At 40.3% G+C, this 15578-nt stretch overlaps 1 protein-coding gene and 1 long non-coding RNA gene across 2 annotated transcripts in view; one reads left to right on the top strand and one right to left on the bottom strand.

Moving 5' to 3' along the window:
* The window catches only part of LOC124861969 (receptor tyrosine-protein kinase erbB-4-like), a 393671-nt gene that overhangs the window by 172484 nt on the left and 205609 nt on the right, over positions 1–15578 (top strand). The window lies entirely within an intron of this gene.
* On the bottom strand, positions 12590–13269 carry LOC124861970. The gene is made up of 2 exons (XR_007036805.1): positions 13113–13269; positions 12590–13040 (listed from the first exon to the last, which is right to left on the bottom strand). It is a non-coding gene; the product is annotated as an uncharacterized LOC124861970 (long non-coding RNA).

The following is a 15578-nucleotide window of genomic DNA, read 5'->3' as shown; positions in this document are numbered from 1 at the left end:
CAAGATGTGCGCTCCTTGCACCATTGAAACCGACGTTTGGCATTGGCATGAGTGACCAAAGGTTTGGCCATAGCAGCCCGGCCGTGTATATTGACCCTGTGGAGCTCCCGACGGACAGTTCTGGTGGAAACAGGGGGGTTGAGGTGCACATTTAATTCTGCCGTGATTTGGGCAGCCGTGGTTTTATGTTTTTTGGATACAATCCAGGTTAGTACCCGAACATCCCTTTCAGACAGCTTCCTCTTGCATCCACAGTTAATCCTGTTGGATGTGGTTCATCCTTCTTGGTGGTATGCTGACATTACCCTGGATACCGTGGCTCTTGATACATCACAAAGACTTGCTGTCTTGGTCACAGATGCGCCAGCAAGACGTGCACCAACAATTTGTCCTCTTTTGAACTCTGGTATGTCACCCATAATGTTGTGTGCATTTCAATATTTTGAGCAAAACTGTGCTCTTACCCTGCTAATTGAACCTTCACACTCTGCTCTTACTGGTGCAATGTGCAATCAATGAAGACTGGCTACCAGGCTGGTCCAGTTTAGCCATGAAACCTCCCACACTAAAATGACAGGTGTTTCAGTTTCATTGTTCAACCCCTGTAGATGTGCCTGATTCTGTCTGAAGTATGCTGATTGATTTTGTACGTATTTCATTCACCAACCAACCAACCAACCTAGCAAATAATAAACCAATCAACCAGCTAACATATTCAAACAAAAACCCAACCAGCCAACTAACCACCCATAAAGCCAGCCAGGCACACAAAAAACCAACCAGCCATCCATCCATCTAACCAATAAAACCACCATCCAACCAACTAATGAGCCAACCAGCTAACTAGCCAACCAAAGGCAAACAGATCACCCAAGCAACAAACAAACCATTCATCCGTCTGTTTGTCCGTCAATCCATCAGATCATGAAGATAGCATGTCCAGCAGGGAAATCAACTAATTTCTCTTCCTAGTAGCATTCTCCAGTCTCTACAGGTAGCTATGGAGGTTTCCCATTGCCTCTAGGTAACTGCCTCCGTCTTCCTTGGGGTATACTCTGTGTAATATGCCTAAAACAAAATAGCTCCACAAGAAGGCATGCAGTTGGCATCCCAATCAGATGCCAAACCCACCACATCTGATTAATGCAGTAAAGGAGCAGTGGCCGATGGGTGTGGGATGATCTGCCTTTCACACTATCTCTTAATAGTAAAAAACATTGATAGTATAGGACATCATAAAAATGTGTCATTCCCCTCCAAACTAGCAGTGTCCCACCAGTGACTGCCTCTCGACTAAGTAGTTCACTGAAAACCTTCTTGGCACACTAGCACAGTTCTATTTTTAAGAGTTACTTTTTCTTAAAAAGAAACCCACTCATCACATTTTCTGTGTTTCTGCTCAGTTTAGCTTCCAGTGGGAGATGATGACAGTTAAAGTGTGATGAATGATTTGCCTCACTAGGTCGTGTGTGTTGTACTTAAACCTAATCCAAATGATCCTATGGATTAAGAAGAAGCTCCTTTTAGCCAGTTGTGTTCAGAATCATATTCTTGGACCATTGGTGAGGGTCTGAACGTGAATAAACTTTTGAGAGGTTGACTTTTGCCTTTTTGGCTCAACTTTGTCTTTTCAACCAGTGACTTGTACAGTTTTGTGAATTAACTATTAGTTCCAGAGAATAGTATTTCCCAGTATTTCCAAGGATTCAAAATAATGTCAGTACCACATCATCATGAACGGTGTCCTTCAGCTATTCCAAAGTGAGCGCTCTCAACTCTTTGTACCTCAGGGGTGAAACCATCTCCCTGTGGCCAGAGTCAGTGTTCCAATCCTATGGTTCTTTATTCCATATGTTGGAGCTGCCTAGGGCAAGATCCTGAACCTGCAAAAATGTTGCAGATAGAGAATAGGAAGAGTGGTACAAATTTACATGTGAATCTGTCAATACTACCTATTTACTTTTACCTCCTTGTACCATTCATCAACAAAATGAGAGTCTTGGAAACAAAATATTTATGAATGGCCTTGTTAGACTTGCAAGTAAACCAGTTAAAGTGGAGTTCTGGAGGACCTGATAACGTCTCCCCATCATGTCTGAAAGCCTGCGCACATCAACTTGCTCCGATCTTCACAAGGATCTTCAACAAGTCACTGGAGAAATGTGAGGTCCCCTCCTGCCTCAAACGATCCACCATCATCCCGGTTCCCAAGAAACCCGCCATCCTAGGATTAAATGACTACAGGCCTGTAGCCCTGACGTCTGTGGTTATAAAATCCTTTGAGCGGCTGGTGTTGAAGCACTTGAAAGACATCACAGGCCCCCTGCTGGACCCCCTGCAATTTGCTTACCGAGCAAACAGGTCGGCAGATGATGCTGTTAACTTAGGTCTACACTTCATCCTGCAACACCTCGACCACCCAGGGACGTACGCCAGGATCCTGTTTGGAGACTTCAGCTCGGCCTTCAACACTATCATACCAGACATCCTCCACCAGAAGCTCACCCAGCTCAACGTCCCAGCCTCCACCTGTCAGTGGATCAACAGCTTCCTGACAGACCGACAGCAGCAGGTGAGACTGGGGAGCATCTTCTCCCGATCCAGATCAATAAGTACTGGTGCCCCCAGGGGTGTGCTGTATCCCCACTCCTCTTCTCTCTGTACACAAATGACTGCACCTCATCGGACTCGTCCGTGAAACTCCTTAAGTTTGCAGACGACACCACTGTCATTGGACTGATCCAGGACGGTGATGAGTCTGCATACAGACAGCAGGTGGATCGGCTGGTACACTGGTGTTGTCAGAACTACCTTGAACTGAACCCACTCAAGACTGAAAATGGTGGTGGACTTTCGGAGAACACCACCCCCATACACCCCCCTCACCATCCTCAACAACACTGTATCGGCCGTGGACCACTTCAGGTTCTTAGGAACCACCATCTCTGAGGACCTGAGATGGTCTTCGCACATAGACACTGTTCGAAAGAAGGCCCAGCAGAGACTGTACTTCCTGAGGCAACTCAAGAAGTTCAACCTTCCAAAGGAGCTGCTGGTCATCTTCTACACTGCCATCATTCAGTCTGTCCTGTCTTCATCCATCTCAGTGTGGTTTGGCTCATCCACAAAACAGGACAGGTCCAGACTGCAACGAATAATCAGGACTGCAGAGAGAATAATCAGGGCTGACCTTCCCTCCATCCAGGACTTATACAGGTCTAGGGTCAAGAAAAGAGCTGCCAACATATCTGCAGGCCCCACACACCCTGCACATAAAATGTTTAGAGTTTTACCTTCAGGCCGCCGCTACAGAGCACTGTTTACTAAAACCACAAAGACAGTTTCTTCCCCCAGGCTGTTTCTCTGATGAACATTCAATAGAGTACAGAACAACAGCATACAGATGTTGCAAATGCACCTTTTCTATTAGATATGTGTATATTGTACATTGTAAATTGTAAATTTGTATATTCTGTAATGCAAAAACAGAACAAAAGAGCAAAGTGTACCAGAGTCAAATTCCTTGTTTGTATGTACAAACCTGGCGATAAAGCTGATTCTGATTCTGATTCTGATTTCTTGGCCTGTTGACTTGAGTTGCTGACATAGAGTTGACTAATAAACAATGTTATGTGGGTTCCTCAAAATTCCAACCACAGTCTTTTATTTACAACCTTCCTGATGTCCAAGTCACACTGTAGAAAATTGCTTAATAAAAATGTGGAATGCTTCATAAGATGAGTTGTCAAGGAAAGCTTCCAAGGATGATTGTGATTGGTGGAAGAAAATGTTCTTCTTTTCCAGATGTTAGGATGGCAGACCAATTTCCAGCCCTAACACAGAGGTATAACATCTGGCTATGCAAGAGTAGCCCATAAGAAAACAAATCCTTAAGCATTAGACTTTAGAGTTTCTGGATTGAGTTCCAGAAGTTTGTTTTTCTTTTTTTGTACCACAACATTGCCAGGAAATCAGTGTCCTTTTCTAGGCTCATGTCCAAAGTAATCTAGTACAAACGACAATAAGCTCTGATGCTTTCTACAGGTAGTCTGTCCTTTTAAGTAACAGACAGCTGATCTCATGTTTCTGTCGTAAGCTCACGGTATCCTACTGCTAACCCTATGTTCAGCATACAGATTTGAGGTATGAGTCAGCCTGACTCACAGTGAGAAAATGATTTTGAAACTCCTGTTTTCGGAATCCATCTCTCTTAATAAAAGGGCTGAGTTAACCCCCAGGCCCCTTGTGACACCAGCCTTACATCCTTCATCCATTCCTAATTCATATTTGTGCTGCTGATTACTTGACACTGATTCAAACATTTCTTTCGATTTCACCTTGAGCCGTCCATCACTTTAGATTCAAGTCGGTCTTTTTCTGTCCTTGCTTCAAGCCAAAGCTTAAATTTATTGCATTTCTACACGCCCAAACCCTAACACTTGATATTTGTTGAAACATTAACCAAATGAAAGACAGATTGTGTCTATTTCTAGGTTTTCTCCTCTTCTCCTACATCTTGACTTTATCCGATTTATCTTGTTGCAATCTAAAATTGTTTATGTTTTTCTCATCTCTTCCTTCTTCTCAGCCGTCTTCCACCTCCGTCTCCCTCCAGCATACCCATGAAAGTATCTTAACAGGCATCCCTTAAAGGAAGATCGAGCTCTACTTCCAATCTCTTAGTCCTCTCTCTCAGGCTTCCATCCAACTTATTCTCTCTATCATCTGTGCTAACCCTTCAGAACAGACAAACCTGCCAGAGACACACGCTCCCCTCTCATTTGTCAACAGTGTCAGTTTGGATGAAAAGAAACCTACGCCCACTCAGGCTTCTTGATGTCAAATCCCAGTGCAGGAAAGTAGGCAGGTGATATCCCCCTTTAGACAGAAAGGAGAGCCCTGATGCATACTGTAAGTGATAGGAGATTGTCACATCATGTTAGAAAATGTTAGAAACTTGCAGTTGCCAAAACTGAAAATTGTTCACAGTCATGCATTGCTGAAAGTGAACTTGAGTTGTAAGAAAGTACATTTTGTGGAACACACTTCGAATGTTAAATCTTTAGAACAGTGTTTTCTCAACTTTACACATTGAGACAATTCATGTTTTTGATGTTTCTATACTTTCACTTCAAGCGATCAAAAACATTTGCTAGTTCCTGAGAGCTTGCTGATCTCTCTGTAGTTTCAATCCTGAACAAGTAAAGCAGTAACCCTGGGGACTGGGCATTCTGAGGTGTGCTGCTGGTACCAGCCTCATCAACCCACTTTTCTACCTGTCGTTTTTTGGCACATTCCAAAGATCTGATTTAGATCTGGACATGGAAGCTGGAGGCCAGGATTTCAGATATATTCTGCTCATCCAATCATTTTTTAAGCTTTTTTGTCCAGTGTGGTACCTTTTCAAATATTCCCATTTATTTGCATAATGGAGTAAACTTCCTCTGCAATGGAGTTCAGGTAACTAACAACCACTGTGATTGTACTAAGGAAAGTTTCTTACTAGAATTTTGCTCAAAGCACCTTATCTTTGCCTGTTGTCTTCTGCCTAGTGTTAATCAAGGTGTAACATGATTATTTCTTCAACAACGATGAAGTCAAAATAGAAAAGTTTGATAAAGCAAAGTAGAACTCCAAAATATGTAAAACAGAGGAATTTCTGTGATTCTGATTACTCTAGGCTAAACAAATCCACAAGAATTCTAACATGAAGGTACTGATGCCCAGCAATCTCACCATCTCCTTTGGTAATGTTGGTAAAATTACAACGTAAGTGTAATGATCAGTGTTCTCCTCATTAGCTTATTATAGTCCTGACGCTGTAGTTAATTTTTGAAGCTTATGTTTACCAGCAGCTTGAGAAACACTGACATTTTCCATATAGCCAAATTCCATAGAAAGATTAAGACCAATATTGTGCTATAAAAATTAGCTGGCAAAATAATTAGCAATTAATGCATTGAATAGTGATTAATTTGAAGAATCAGCCAAAATGTTTGGATTTTTAGTTAAGATATCTAAAGGTAACTTAATTTCATTCTTGTCAGCATGGTTTTACTTCATTCAACAGTTTTATTTCTCATGTTGACCAACATGTCCAGCCCTCATGTAAAGGAAATAAATATATACTTTAAACTTCACAATTAGAATCTGGGCTCATGTAACATCCCAGAAGAACGGCAGTAAAATAGTCACGACTTTGGTGAAATTATGTCTTCAATAAAGCATAATCTCGCCTTATCACTCAATGATGCGTCGCCTTCACTCTGATTGCCTTTACATTGTCAATTGCCTTTAGAAAACCGAAAAGGTAGCAGTTCATGTCTCAACTTTGCCAGTGAAGCATCGGAAGCAATTAAGTTTCGGCATTTGAGGTCCTGCTTTCGAGTCAAATGAGAAGGAGGGAGAGGGAGGGATAATGGGGGAGGACATGAGGAAGGTCAGGATGATTACTTTACATACAGTATATCCTGCATACAGCAAAACACACCACTGCAAATCATTTTAATCTGAAGATGACTTTGTTTAAATTTTATATTTTTTTTTATCTGCATGCTGTTTAATACTGAGGACATTTTAAACATCCCATGTTCATTCTCTTTGGGTTGTTGTCAAGGGCATTTTAACGGGTTTGACAAAGCACTATGAACAGGCTTTCACAGTACTGCGTAACTGTGGCCAACTGAATAAGTGTGTTTATTTTAATTAAATTTACTGAACTGATTCTAGTACATATGTAATTCCACAGCCCCAAACTGAACTAGTTTAATGTCACTTCCTGATTATTTGAGACACTAAACTGACCTAAAACTCTGTGAGCTTAATATGCAGATGACCTTCTGATTCCACATAAGGTCAAACTGACACTTTTTTTCTTTTGCCCATGTAATAACTCTAGAACCACAAATATAATTATAAAATATAATATGTATTATGTACATATAAAGCTTAATATTGTCATTTTGATTGATGGGGCACATATATACATTTTTAAAGTTAGGTTTAATAATTAAGTATCCTCAAAAAAATCAGTAGTGTTTAAATTTGTGTAACAGCCAAGTTAGCAAGGTTGAGCCACTGAACCAAAAAACAGCTTTGTTATATTTCAGATTTGTAGAAAGTGTTTTTATTAAATTAATTAAAAAACAACTTTAATTAGGAAAAGAAAATGTAAACACACATCCCACTATGCTTTCAGCTATTCAAATAATGTTCAGATCATTCTTCATCTGCAGCTCCTTAGCTGAACAGATGCTTGTGCTGCTTCCTGTATTTCGTGCAGCTTGTAACATGTCATGTTTTTGTCTTGTTTGACTTGAGCCTAGCAGAAGCCAGTTAATTTACATGTTTAGAGATCGATGTTTAGTAAATGATAGAAAAGGTGTAGTTGCAGCTTAGTTATTTCAAGGCTTTTAAAGGCACAATTTTATTAATGGAAAACCTTAACTGTGGTCTTGAATTAATATGAGCATGTAAAGGTTAGAAAACAGTGATTGGAAGTTTAACTTTTTCTGTGATGAATATGTTAATTGTTCATTTAAGTTTAAATGACCTAATATACTGGACATTTTATGGGTAAAAGGTTTTGTGCTGCAGCTCATATAATATACATTATGTGTACAACATGTTCTAAACTGTGACTACTGAAGAAAAAGCTTCTCATGGACTCCAAATAGCATAATGTATAATGTGTTTTCTCTAAACACAAGTGAACTGTGGAAAGGAGGGTATTACAGACCTCAGAGTTTATTAGCACCCCAATGAGCAATAACCATCACTCACTTAACACCAAGTGCAATAACCCATTTAATGTCATAATTATTGATCGTGTATCACAGCAGCACCGAAAGGTCAATTTTTCTTTTTCTCTGCCTCACTCGATGAATGTGAAAGCAGGTATAGTTGAAAGAGAAGCCAAAGGATCGGAAGGACTTGCCCAGTGAGCATCTCACTGGTTGGCTGATTGGTTGAAGAGAAGGTATGTCTGAATCTGCTTTTTGATTCTAGTACAAAAAATTTAATAATTTTGGGGTTTAAAAATTGATTAATGCTCAGACTTAAACACAACACTTATGTGTGCATTGCGTTCTGATTGAAGTGCTACAGTTGAGATTACACAGCTCACACTTTCTTCAAAGAAACATGTTAAGGCAGTGTCCCGTGGAAGTTCTGAAACAGAGTGGACAAAACGAGAAGACACTGTCTGATTTTTCAGTCTGCCAGACAGCTGGCAACTCTCTCTGTGGACTCGACTGCCACCGTCCAGCCAAAAATTACAAACTGGCTTAACTCAAGAGACTACTAACTGTGGCTGACGGATATAGCAACTTAAATCAACAGAAGGTTACCACAGCAGCATCAAAGAACATAATTTTGAAAATCAGTGAATAGGCAGAGGTGCTAACTACAATTTTGTAAGGTGTTGTAAGGACAGACATATAAATATTATAGCTGATATATGTATTTTGTTCCCTTTCATTGAAATTCTAGCATTAGCACTACAAAACAGCTGGCTGCTACAGAAAGCAAGGAAAGTAGCGTTCACATGAGACATGACACAGTAATCCTTGACATTAGCGGCTAAATTCTGTTCTGGAGAGAAGTCTTCAAAAATTTGGCTGAAATCCTTCCCAATGGAGGTTGTAGTCATTTCCTGATTGGTGGTGAAGCAGTTATGACTTTGTGTAGTGTTTTGAAATTGACATTTGAAAATATTGTCCTTAGTGAAACTTCAACAGAATTTCTTCTCAGTGGACATGGATAAAGTGATGTCATCAATTTACCGTACCAATGTGAAGGACAGTGGTCCGTAATGATGCACACACATTTGGTGCCGATCCAAAGATGTATCAGCGGGATAAATCGTTTGAAATACTCTGAGGGGCGCAGTTGATTTAAATTCAAATGTAATCCAGTTGAGTTGTTTGTGGGTTCACAGGAATCAGTATTATCCAGTTTGGAGTCGAATCATGCATAGGTGATTTAGAGCCAACTGTATGCAAATGGCTGGAGGGGAGTTCCTGCCTTAAGTGGAGGAGTTCTCAGGGTCTCAGGGTCTTGTTCACGAGTGAGGGAAGAATGGAGCGGGAGATCGACAGATGAATCGGTGCGGCTGCCACAGTAATGGGGGCGCTGTGCCGGTTCGTTGTGGTGAAGAGAGAGCTGAGCCGAAAAGCAAAGCTCTCGATTTACCGGTCAGTCTACGTTCCTACCCTCACCTATGGCCATGAACTTTGGGTCATGACCGAAAGAACGAGATCCCGGATACAAGCGGCTGAAATGAGCTTCCTCCGTAGGGTGGCCGGGCACTCCCTTAGAGATAGGGTGAGGAGCTCGGCCATCCGGGAGGGACTCGGAGTAGAGACGCTGCTCTTCTACATCGAGAGGAGCCAGTTGAGGTGGCTCGGGCATCTATACCGGATGCCTCCTGGACGCCTTCCTCGGGAGGTGTTCCAGGCACGTCCCACCAGGAGGAGGCCCAGGGGACGGTCCAGGACACGCTGGAGGGACTATGTCTCTCGGCTGGCCTGGGAACGCCTTGGGCTCCCCCAGAGAAGCTGGAAGAGGTGTCTGGGGAGATGGACGTCTGGGCGTCTCTGCTGAGTTAGCTGACCCGGTCCCGGATAAGGCGGAAATGTCTTTTGATACATTTTTATCTGCAATACCTAAAGACTGTATTGACTCATTTTGAAGTCTGTAAGTCAAAAGCTGTAGGAGGAGTTCACTCTGATACAATGTGTGTAAAAGAGACCAAATGGCGGCTTTGATCCAAATTGATTAACTTCTTGACGTGTTTGGACCATGGCCCTAAGAGACTTTTTTGTAGCTCTTGTAACACTACTTATGTGTACCTAATGTCATAATTCTCAGTCAAAGCATGGCTTGGGGCTGATTGTTTGATGCTTCAGGAGGGTGTTGTGGAGGTATCTTGGTTTTAGGACATACCTCCAAGAGTCTTTGAACCTCTGAGTTTGCTCACACTAGCTGCACCCAGACCAGATTACTGCCAGACTTGTAAAAACAAGAAGGCCCTTAAACAGAACCTGTCTGACAACATGAAATAGGCTAAAAGCCCCCAAAAAGCAAAAGATTTCAGCAAACTAACTAAATTCAAGAATGGATAAGAAACAAAGTTTTTGCCTAGTTTGTCTGTGTTAAGGGTTCCTGTAAAAATTGCTTAATACAACCTAAGCAACAGACTTGCTTTGGGAAGTTCAACAAAAAAAATCTAAGACTCCTAGAAATGAAACATGTTGGATACATGTAGAGAAATACATGTAAAACTTATGTAAAATTCCGTATAAATCTGAGCTTAGAACAAGCTAAATGACTAAAAAGTATCATTTTTCTGGTTCTTCAGTATATAACCCTGAGTTTTTTTCATATTTTATCTGACTGTGGGAAAAGTAAAGCACACCGAAGCAAAAGAGCCCATGCAAATAAATCTCAAACAGCAAAGAAGTAAACACTGAAAGACAAATGGAAAACGCTGTAAACACTAATGCATATAACTTCATGCTCTGTCCTCATCCTCAATCATCTCCACCCATCTTTGGTCGCCATGCAGCTCCTGACTCATCAGACACTATTGTCAGACACCCTCCACCGTTGGGTTCAAGGGACTAAATTATACGCCTCTTTTTAATAAGGCTATGGATTGTTTGAGAAATGACACCGGCACTACTGTTGATTATATCGAAGGCCCCTTGTTTTATATCCTGCGAATGTCAGATTTCTGCTATTTACATCCCTCAGCTCCTGCGTGCCAGCAAATGGTTATTGATTTTGCCACAGATTAATGGTTGGGGTGTGTGAAATTAAAAACAAGAAGAAAAAAAAAACTGTGGGGGGTTGAAAAGTATTATGTAGTAAAGACAGTGAACCTGAAAGGACCTAACGGGCAAAGCAAAGTGCAACTATGCAACTAGGGTGATTCCCTTGAAAGAAAAAACAGAAATTACAACAACAAATTATGAGCTATGGAACAACATAAGATTTCACTAAATCAGCTGGGCATCCATTGTTGCTTCCAGAGAACACAAAGTATTCCTTATTATGGTCCTGACACAATTTTTTCCAAGCAGTTATCTCATTCATGGGATACACTTCAACACTGTTTGATGCCGTTGCCATGTCTCCAATGAAATTTTTCGCCTACGGCTACAATTCATGGTCTAGAGCCAGACTGTAGCTCTCTGTTCCAAGCCTTCATCTTCTTTTTTAAGGGAAGAAGACAGCCTCTGTCAGACTCCCCTGTTCTAAGTCGACAATCTGTGATCTTCAAACCGTCCCTCAAGTTGTTTTTCTATGGAAATAAGACAAACATACTTGGTTTTTTTTGTCTTCTTGATTCTTTAAATTTCCATTAAAAGTCTTAGAAGTTTCTTTTCATATATTTATATTTGTTATTTCTCAAAGGCTATATTGCTTAATTGCTTTATTTTGCACTTGTGTCGAGTATAGAGTAATCTTGATTTTTATGTTTTTAATTTTTTGGATCACTTAAATTTTTCAGATCATCAAACAAACTTTAAAATAATTTAAATATAACATGGGTTTAAAAAGGTTTTTAAAATAATAATTTTATTTATGGACTTTGAAACTTAGTTTTAGATACATTTTGATCACCTCTAGTCATTTTAGTCAACAAAATGTTCATATGAGGAATCTTTAGGAAAATAATGTATTAGGGTTATGGTTTCAGAAACCTACAATCCTAAATACAATCCTAAAAAAATAATCATATTTAGTTGTAAAAAAGTGTGCATGCATTAGGAATGTGTGACCTGAATAATAAATGTATTAATATTATCAGGGATTTAGACTGAACAAGTGATAAACTTTCCAAATAACATTCCTCACAACCTGTCAGAAACAGGACGTTTTAACATTTCAGTGCAAAAAATGATCAACTTTACAAATAAATAACAAGAATGAGGCAGTCGATCTTCCTGACTTTTGGGATTTTGGCTTCATCATTAGACAGACTGTTTATTTTGCTGTTTTAATGCAGCCCAAAACTTTTTAAGAATTTTAAAGTGGTGGTACATCTTGAAGAAACTACTGTACATTTGTTTGCACATTCACCAAACATTTCTATACATGTTTTCTTCATATTGTGCAAGCCTAGTAGGATACCAACAAAATAGTTTAAATAAGTGTTTGCAAGTGACCTGTTGTTGGTTCCTAAGTTCCTAAGTTAAAACCATGCAACCTAAGCCTAGATAAAAGCAAGGCAAGTGTATTTGTGTAGCCCCAATTACACAGAGGGTAATACAAAGTTCTTCATAGAAAAAATCTCAGAGCAACATAGATAAAAAAACAAAACATCAAACAGACAATAAAAACAGGAAACAGCACAAAAACATAAGCATTATGATTATGATGGATAATCATGTAAAAATAAAAAAATGTTAAAATGATCAATTTAAGCTAATAAAACAAAATAGAATTTTAGATCAGTCTTTGGCCTTTATAGGTACACTGTGGTAAACAGTAATGATTTGAGTCCTAATTTCAAGGAGCCAGTGACATCATTTTTGACACTGATCTGACCCACATGCAGAAAGAACACAAGTAGAGAGCATCAAACGGTGAAAAGAAGTTTATTATTTCTAAATTCTACACAGGGATGACAGGGATCTGGTCTCTCCAACTGTGCGAGAAAAAAGAACTGATAAGAAAACAGGACGGCAATGTATATATAAATATATAAATATAAATATCATGAATATAAATAAATGCTCTTACTAGAGAGTGAACGGAATCCGCCAGGGGAGACGGGGTTTAGGAGAACTGAAGTAGAGCTCACAGCGAAACGTGCTTTCTGTGGAAAGCGAGCGGAAGGTGAAGCAGGAGTTACGTAGGAGGGTGGACAGGTCTGCAGGAGAAGTACGCTTGTCGTAATGTAGCACAGATCCAGTAAAAGGTGAAGATTGCTCAGTCCAGGAGTGTACGTAGAATTCCAGACAGGTAATCCAAAAGGCTCCAAGCGCTCGAGGAATAGTTAAGGGATCGATGGACATCAAGGTTACTGATACCTAAGGCGAAAACACAAATGTCAGAAAGGAACAGAGCAGATCAAAACCCAAAAACTGGCTCGAGATGATTACCACATAGGCTCAACACTCAGGCGACGAGTAGCAGGCAGCCACGGCTTAAGTAGCGTACACGGCGATCAGAAGATGGGAAACACCTGTCCACATTCCTCCTGTAGCTCGACACCCTCTGCTGGACGAATAAGGTTAGCAGCAAGCAGAAAACAGACAGGCTCCCAGAACCCAACAGCCAGTAGCCTCTGCACAGGTTTTCATGCAGTTGGTTCCAGAGCTGAGGAGCATAGAAACTAAACACAGCCCCCCCCCTTGTTTAGTTCTGGTCCAGGAGAGGTCTCAGATGACCTCAGGAGGTCTACATGGTTCATACTTGACCAGCAACTCTTACATAAATTAAGGGCTAAGACCATTCAGTGCTTTATAGACAACCAACAAGATTTAAAGTTCTGTCCGTTAACGAACATGGACCCAGTTCAGTGATTGGTGAAATGTGAATTACAAAAACACAGCCTAATGAAAATAGAGGGAAACAAAGGTCTGTCTATGATGACACCTTACGTATATTTGTAAAAAATCAAGAAATAATAAAATAAATGTAATAGTTGTAAACATGGGCATTATGGTGGCACAGTTGGTGGCACTGTTACCTTGCAGTGAGAAGGTTCTGGGTTCGACTCCTGGCCTGGGGTCTTTCTGCATGGAGTCTGCATGTTCTCCCTGCGTTCTCCCTCCCACAGTCCAAAACATGACTGTTAGGTATATTGGTCTCTCTAAAATGCCCTTAGGTATGCATGGTTGTATGTCTCTGTGTTGCCCTGCTGTGGACTGGCGACCTGTCCAGGGTGTACCCTGCCTCTCGCCCATAGACTGCAGGAGATAGGCTCAGCTCTCCCGTGACCATGTACGGAAGAAGCAGGTATAAAAAATGGATGGAAGGATGGTGTTCTAAACTTATATAGAGTGTATTTTAGTTGCATATTGTCACTCCTATTATATTTTTCATCTTTCCAGTTAAATGTCCATTACAAATATATTGAAATGATCATTTATGCAAATTCGGTGAAGGCATCACTAAGCTACCTCTAGTAACATTTAGCACAGCCAGGAGCTATTTTCCTTATTGAGGAATTGACAAAAGTCAGACAGAGCAGACACAACAATCAATTTGTTGAACTTTGTTTTCAGTTTTGGCCTTCTTTATCATCTTTTCTACATTTGAAAGACCAATGTGTTTAATGTTTTTTTTTATTATTTTCTTTAGGCCTTTTCTTGCTGATTCTCTTGAAATCCAAGGTCTCGGTGCTTGTTTGTGCCTGATTCTGTTGGAGCTGATATTTTTAAGGTTTCCTTGGCCCCTTGAAAATATAGGTTTAGTGCTTTCACAATATTTTCAGTCTGTATTCTCTTGACAGCAATAGGAATGGGGGATAAAACATAAATAGATTATTTCAGTTCGGTGTTGAGATGCAGAAAGCAGAGGTATTGGTGCTGCACATTTTCAATGATAGTTATGTTGAATGTAGAGCTGTAAAAATACTCTTTTATTATCACAATATCCAAAAGTGTAAAATGATCTATTGATCGGTGCTATAAAGGGGAAGAGAGCAGAGGAAAAGGTGGGGAAACACAAGTAAATGATCAGGAAGACCTTGCAGGAAAACAGACATTGACCGAAGCAGGAGACAAAGCGCCATCAAAAATTTAATAGAAGTGAGATGCTGGGAAAAAAATGATGAGGAGAGCAAAAGGAAGAGTGTGAAAAAGATGACAGGAGTGGAATGAGGTGTTGGCAGGACAGAAGGATGAAGGCGGATGGTCTTACAGATAGATGAATGACATTTTAGGCTGTCTCAGCAATAAAGTGCCTCCCCAGACGCCAGCTGTCTGAGTTTAGATAGAAGCCTTCAAATGGAGGGGCTCATTGGCCTTTGAGTTGTTCATTACACCCAAACCAAACTTATTTCCTGTGCTGGGAGGCATGTTTCCCCCACTGTACATTGACTGTTGCCGTTTATTTACATGTGCAGCTATGCAGATGATCTCTCATGTAGGGGTGGGATGTTTGTTTATTTATTTCTGAGATTGTGTGTATATGCCGCTTTGCTTTGTTTTAATTGGGAAGATTAAGAATACCTGAAGTGCCAAACTTGGAAGTATCAGAAAAAAACACTACAGTTCTACATGTAAATATGATAATAGCAATGTGCATTTTGGTCGTATTATTTATGCATTTAATGTGGGGGGATACCATTTAGTCATTAGAATCTTTAAATTAAACTTGGACTTGCCCTTCAAAGAACTGAGACTTGATTTGAACTTGGCAGTCTTAGCTTTTATACTTGACTTGGACTTCCCCCCCAAAGATAGAACCTTGAACTGCACTTGGCACACAAAAAATTAGACTTTATGTGGACTTGCCCTTCAAAGACTCAAAACGTTACGTGGACTTGGAGGGAAAGACTTGAAACTTGACTTGGATTGCCTCTCGAATACTTGACTTGTGCTGGCTCTTCAAAAACTTGA

This window comes from Girardinichthys multiradiatus, chromosome 24, assembly GCF_021462225.1.
Source record: "Girardinichthys multiradiatus isolate DD_20200921_A chromosome 24, DD_fGirMul_XY1, whole genome shotgun sequence".
NCBI lineage: Eukaryota > Metazoa > Chordata > Actinopteri > Cyprinodontiformes > Goodeidae > Girardinichthys > Girardinichthys multiradiatus.
This window is presented reverse-complemented; position numbering and strand designations above follow the sequence as displayed.